General features: G+C 45.0%; 1 pseudogene; it reads right to left on the reverse strand.

The window, feature by feature from the left end:
- LOC115870356 overlaps positions 1-5,688 on the reverse strand; it is a 23,940-nt pseudogene extending 18,252 nt beyond the window's left edge.
- Between the last annotated feature and the right edge of the window lie 1,495 nt (positions 5,689-7,183).

Consider the following 7,183-nt stretch of genomic DNA (forward strand, 5'->3'; position numbering starts at 1 on the left):
GGGGCCATCTAACTGAGAAACAACAAAGCCCACATGGAAGAAGCACACCAGCCTGTAAGATGACAAGGCAGCAAAGGGATCAGGTATCAGGCATAAAAAAAAAATTATAACATTGTGAATGAGGGGGAGTGCAGTGGGGACCCAGGGCCCATTCGGGGGAAATTGGACATCCCCTTGCAGAAGGGCTCCGGGAAGGAGAGGAGCCAATCCGAGTGCAGGGTAACAATGATGAAATATGCAATTTTCTTCTAGTTTCTTTTTTTTTTTTTAAACATTTTATTAGGGGCTCATACAACTGTTATCCCAATCCATACACACATCAATTGTGTAAAGCACATTTGTATTCTTCTAGTTCTTAAATGCTTCTTCCACCCCACTACCATGATCCCAATTCTACCTTACATATCCGGCTGGACTGGAGGATGTGCATTGGCACAGATAGGAACTGGCAATACAGTGAACCCAGGACAGATGAACCCCCCAGGACCAGTGGAGAGAGTGGCGATTTTAGGAGGGTGGAGGGAAGGTGAGGGAGAAAGGGGGAACAGAGGACAAGGTCTACATATGACCTCTTCCCTGGGGAATGGACAGCAGAGAAGTGGGTGAGGGAGAAGTCTGATGGGGTAAGATATGATAAAATAATAATAATTTATAAAATATCAAGGGTTCAAGGGGAGGGGGGAGCGGGGAGGGAGGGAGGAAAAATGAGGAGCTGACACCAAGGGCTCAAGTGGAAAGCAGGTGTGTGAGAATGATGAAGTCATCATATGTACTAATGTGCTGGACACAAACGATGTATGTATGGATTATGACGAGTTGTATGAGCCCCTAATAAAATGATTATTAAAAATATATGTATCCACGATTCTCGGTATGATGTAATTCATTATCTCTATGTTATGATCTGATGTAATTCCATAAGCCCTGGTGGTACAATGGATTCGGCATTGAGAGTGATAACCCTCCCACTAGATCCCATATGAAGAAAGAGGATGGCTAACTCCTTCCACAACATTTACAGCTTCAGAAACTCCATGGGAAGAATACTGGCAAAGACCTTACACCAGAGTCAACAGAAGGGAAGGCTTCCCTGTAGCTGTTACCCTAAAGACAGATGATGTGGTAGTTACATAATTTCATGTCAACTTGATAACTAAGTGTAGGGGTGGAGTCTAGCCTGTCAGTCAGGTCACAGCCCGATGATGCCTCCTTGTACATGGCCTTCTCATGAGCATTCTGGGAACTTACTTTTTCTCTCTGGAGCAAGGCTATATACTCTTTCTTTCTCTCTGCTTTGGTCTTCCTGTTGAAAGCCATGCAGAGACTTGCTGAGACCTGCAAGAGCACCCTCTCTCTGCTTCACCTTTCTACTGAAGAGCCGTATTCAGAGAGCTGAAGGAACCATATGGAGACGTGTGCCTGGGCTGATATGCTTCCCTTGCCACTGGATCCACAAGACTTTGCACCCACTGGCCTATGATCTTTCTGAATTTTACATCATTGCATGTGACTGTGTGAGTCTGAAGAAGGATTTTTTTATTAGTATTGGGCTTATGGGCTAATATCGGACTTAGGGACTTGATCTGAACTGGGTCGGGACATTTTCTTAATATAAAATTACTCTCCGATGTAAAGCTCTTTTTAAACATATATGAGTGTCTCTGTATTTATTTTTCTAGTCAACCTGGCCTATCATAGATGATTAGCCTCCTAAACAAAGATAGAATACTTTAGTACTTGTTAAAGCCATCTGCTGGCAACATTTCTGTTATAGCAACGCCAGATCATGGAGACAAAGCTCTTGACATTCTTCAATGGAATTTTTTTCAGCAGGGTGGGAGGGGGAGGAAGAGTGAACAGGAGGAGGAATATTGGATGAATTTGAGTTGCTCTTCAAATGGATTTTAGTGTCGATGTCTTGACTCCATAACACGTATAGCTGTGAGAAGAATAGAGATTGGGGTTAATAACGTTGTGCTAGGAAAAGCAGATAAACAGACATCACACATTGGGAAGCCATGTCTGGTTTGGCCACTGTCTTGCTTGCAAGTCACCTCCCCTCAGGAAACCTGCTTTTACTCAGCTTTAAAGTGAAACTAATAGGATTCCTCTACCCACACAGGATGGTAAGTCGTTTAATTAACTGATGTTTGCAATATGCTGTGAGATAAAAGGCACCATGGAAATATAAAGTGTGTTACAGAAGAACAAAGGGAGATATCAAAGGTGACTGAGAATGCAACAGGACTAATAGGTGGATTGGGAAATAGGACCTGGAAGACAACGAAATCGGTGTAATGTTAAATCATAATATGGATACTAAGATTTCGAAGGCCTCTTTTCAAAAGAATATCTTGTAATATACAGTAGTTAAATTTCGAGTGTTGCAACATCCTTCTTTTCCAAACAAACCCTAACTCTCCAAAGCCAATGCCATTGAGTCAAGACCGGCTTTGTTGCAACCCTAAACTGCCTTCAAAACAAAGCCGAGGAACATGTATTTCCATCCAGCTGCAATATTTTTCTACTCTTCCATGAATTAACATGACACCAAGCCTTTATGCTCAGAATGTCATTCTGTTCTTGCTTATTTTATTTCTGTGGTATTTGCTCTTTGCCAAAGATCAGAAGCCTTTTGCTCAGGAGTTGTAGCTACATAAAACTTTTAAAAGAAAAAGCAAAACCATAGCAAACAAACAAAGCATGTGAAGGGCGACTTCTCGAAACTTTGAAGCCATTCAATTCAACCCAGAAATCAGTGTGATGCGTTAGCCTGCTTGTGCAATGAAGGTTGACTTGGCCGAAGATCTCATGCCTAACCCCGACACCTGGTTTGACAGCCCAGTGTGGAAATATTTTTTCTGTCAAGTCTTTAGAAATGCCCCCTCGAGGCAAATAAAGTGTTTGACAGAACCAGTAAATGGAAATATGAAAAGGCATTTCCTGCTCGTTCTTTTTCAGATGGTATGTGGATGAGACAGGGTAAGCAGTCAGAAGAGCTGCTTGCTTGGCAGATTGATAGAGCCCTTCCAGGAGGGACCTGTTTCAGACACACAGGAACTTAATCTTACTTGTATTTGACAGCAAATAATGTGGTAGTACCTTGGTATGTAACTGAACGTATCAGTGACTTTGGATAGTTTGGAACGTTTTCCGAAGAGCGAACATGTTAGTACTGACTCCAGGCATTAAAGGCGTCCCCGTGTGTGTCCATCTTTCTTGTCACCTATAGCAACGTTCTTTACTGAGTAATAGCAAAACCCAAACCAAAGGCATTGCTATGGAGTCCATGCCAACGCATGGTGGGCCCAGGTGTGTGCAGGTAGACCTGCTCTCCACAGTCCACCCGCCCCTGGCGCTTTGTATGCGAGGTGGCCTCATGGAGCCTTCCCTCAGCCAGCTGCACAGAGGGACAACTTCGACAAGATGACTCACCGCCCAGTGTCCAGCTCTCCTATGCCCCGGCGCTGTCCACTGCCCCAAGAAGGAGCGCCGTCATACCAACAAACTTTTCTCCAAGAAGAAAGTAAAGCACTCAGCCCTTCTCTGCCTGTTCCCTGGTCTGCCACGGAGAGTCTCCTCTTAGGGTCGACTTCCCTGGGCCCTAAATCAAGTTTCCCTGTCACTGATTGAATGAACCCTGGTGGGGTAGTAGGTCACACATCTGCCAGCCTGCTAACAAGACCAGCAGGTAGATTCCACCAGTCATCCTATGGACAAATCTCAGTCTCAGAACTCACTCCAGCGGCTCTCTCCTGCCCCATAGGCTCACTATGAGCCCGAATGCACTGCAGGACAGGGAGTTTCATTGGCTAAAGCAGTTACAAGAAAGAAAACCCAATGGGGTACGACTTCCCGAGTCTCTGCCATCACAGCTGTTACTTCAGCGGTCTCCTGAGATGCTGTCATTTGGGAATGTGTCACCATCCTGTCCTCGAGCTGCCCGTGCATCCAGACACTGCTGGTGAGGCTGTGGGAGGAGGAGGTGAAGGGCTGCAGAGGGGTGTGAGAGGGGCGAGAGGGGCGGGAATGAGGCCTTGTCGGAGATGTTGGTTTTGACCTTTTGAACGTGTCCTTAGGCTTGACTCGCAGGGTGATGGTCTTGCCTCTCGGGTCGTCACAAACATCTGGACCGCTGAACACCGCCTCAAAGAGAAAGGGCCAGAGAGTTTTCACTGGCTGGTTGAAGTTTTCAGAAGGGCAGCTCTCTTTCCAGACCCCTCTGGCTAGACTGACCTTTCTCTTAACAGAAGATCTTGTTAACTGACTGCCGCATCTGGGGACTCCTCTCCTGAAGAAAGACATTCTAAAAGTGAAGACACGGAGGGCCACGGGACTCAGTCTGTGAGGAAAACATGCAAATTCGCTCATTCATTCATGAATGTAGCTTTGGCTGACTTATGGTATGCGGCCGAGGGTAAAAATGTACACAGAATCTGATGACATCCTAAGGTTGACATGTGTAACTTTGATCCTGAGCTACCAATTATGCCTCATTTATCTTTTGCATAAATATGTTAGCAGGGCAGAGATTGTGCTAAAATCAGAGAATGATCAAAAGAGAAATCATTGAAATTTTATTTTCTTAAGCATTATATAATAAAAGGTAAGTGTTGGTTGAAAAACAAACGCTAGCCTTTTATCAAAGTTACTCTGGTTCATATCAGGATCAGAAGGACCCACGTGAAAAATAATCTCAGAAAGGCAGGGTTTGGGGCTGGCCATGTCTCCTGAACAGCCTATAATATGTTGAAGTTTTAACATCTCCTCCAGTGAAAGTGCTGCCAACTTCATGCAGGAGGTCTGAAGTTTGCCACGCAGCGGGCAGTCATTTTCAATTCTTTTAAACAATAAGCTATAAATAGCACAAACAATGACTGGGCTGTGCTGTTTCCCTCCTGACACACCAGGGCTGAGGGGGGCCTGGGTCAGAATCCTGAGGTGGAGAGCAGGGATTTTGTCTGAGAGTCACTAGAATCCATGGCTGTCCTCCCTCTAGGTCAGCTGCATAGCCAGAGCTTGCAGCAAGCCAGTCACTCCCTCGCGGTGGGATTTTGGAAGTATTACTACGGAAGACAGTGTCTGGATTAGAGAGCAGTGTGATTCCCCAGGCCACCTAGTGTTCAAATAGATACTTATTGTCTCTCCTTTCTCCCTATTTATAAACACACACACACACACACACACACACACACACGCCCCCAAACACACACTTTCCCACTCCTCTCCTGGTGACAAGAGGCAGTCACACTTAACTGTCGCTTGTTAGGGGCTGCTCTCAGGATGGTGCACTTCCTCAGGGGAGGACTTGTAAATAGTCGATACACTAGCACATTCATCAATTCATCATGATTCACCACAGTCCTATGACAAACGGCAAGCCCTCAGAAATTAGCTTTGCATTTAAGCACAGCCGCAGAACTGGAAGATTGCTTCTGGGCTTGCTGCATGGCTCAGGATTATTTCGTGTTTCTAATGACTCATTAATTACGAGCGCTTATCTGAACCAGTTGGCTGGCAGTTAATTAATGCACACTTCACCCAGCCAACTTCCAGCAACTCTTGTTTTACCCAGATTTCTTGGGTTAAGACTGCCTGGTGCCCACTTGCCTGTCTTCGCCCTTCTACATCCATCTCCTCAGCACGCTCGTTCGCTGGCCGTGGTGATAATGAAGGGCAAGTTCGCATGCCTTCAGACTCCAGGGAGATCTTAGTTGGCCTCGTGGGAATCTTAGGGGAACAAGAATTGTATCATGAGACCAAAGGACATTTTGTCGCTTCTGTTTGCCCAGAGTAGATGCTCAGTAAATATGTGTCGCCTGAGTGATTTATTTGTTGGATCTGGTTATCAGACTGGCAACTGGTGAGGTATTGGGAAAATAGTTCTGGGGAAGGTAGTCATTGTATTCTCCTGGTGGAAAGAAAGACCTCAATTCCGTTGATGTCTGCAATAACTTAGATCAAGGTAGATCAAACATGAACCTTACCTGTGCAGATCAATGGATCTCAAAAGAATTTCAGGAGCGTCTACTACTGGGCAAGCACCATGCTGTATGCTTGGAAGAGAAAGATGAAAACATGATTCCTGCTCTTCAGGGTCCCATAAACTGAAGGACAGCCACCCAGATCAACATATCATTGAAATATGCCCAGTATGCTTAGAGTAGTGCTTTCTAGATTTGCCACGCTTTGATCTTGAATATGAAATGGAATATTGTTGTTAATTGTTGTGGAGCTGATTTGAACTCACAGGAACCTGAGGTGACCCAGGAGAAGGTCCCAGAGGGTTCTTGTAACTGCAATAGTTACAGAAATAGATTGCCAGATATTTCTCCCGTGGAGTTCCTGGGTGAGGGTGGACTCCCCATCTTCTGCATGAGCCTTTCAGTTAGCATCTAAGCATTGGACTGCTTAACCATTTGCACCATCAGGCAAGAAGGACTTGCCAGGCATTATTGCATTGCTGGTGCTTTCTATGGAATGTCGAACTTTGCTTCTCAGCAAAGGTATTTTGAGAGTGGGGACTTCCCTGTGAAGGTCGATTTTCTACTCTCAGAATTCCATCTAGGCAATTGCTTTGAGGATGCAGACCTCACAGATAGACAGCCCTTAAAGAAAGAAAGGTGTGTTTACTGACTGCTAAATCCCCATCTATTGAAAGGTTTACTTAGCATTATCTGGGAAGCAAATGACAATGGCTTTAGCATAGGCAACCTTCCAGGGCCCCCCTGAGTCTTATCCAATGTGCTTTATTGGCAGCCAGAGTTCAATAATTGATTATCACAGAGGTCACTGTTTGTTTATTTTTATTTTTTATCATTTTATTAGGGGCTCATACAACTCTTATCACAATACATACATACATCAATTGTGTAAAGCACATTTGTACATTCATTGCCCTCATCATTCTCAAAACATTTGCTCTCCACTTAAGCCCCTGGCATCAGGTCCTCATTTTTTTCCCCTCCCTCCCCGCTTCCCCCTCCTTCATGAGCCCTTGATAATTTATAAATTGTTATTTTGTCATATCTTGCCCTGTCCGACATCTCCCTTCACCCACTTTTCTGTTGTCCGTCCCCCAGGGAGGAGAAGCAACAAAGCTCACGTGGAAGAAGCACACCAGCCTGTGCGATCACAAGGTGTTGAAGGGATCAGGTATCAGGCATCATCAGAACAAAAAATC

Source organism: Echinops telfairi, unplaced genomic scaffold (assembly GCF_000313985.2).
Source record: "Echinops telfairi isolate 266 unplaced genomic scaffold, ASM31398v2 ScPeMD7_2;HRSCAF=8, whole genome shotgun sequence".
Taxonomy (NCBI): domain Eukaryota; kingdom Metazoa; phylum Chordata; class Mammalia; order Afrosoricida; family Tenrecidae; genus Echinops; species Echinops telfairi.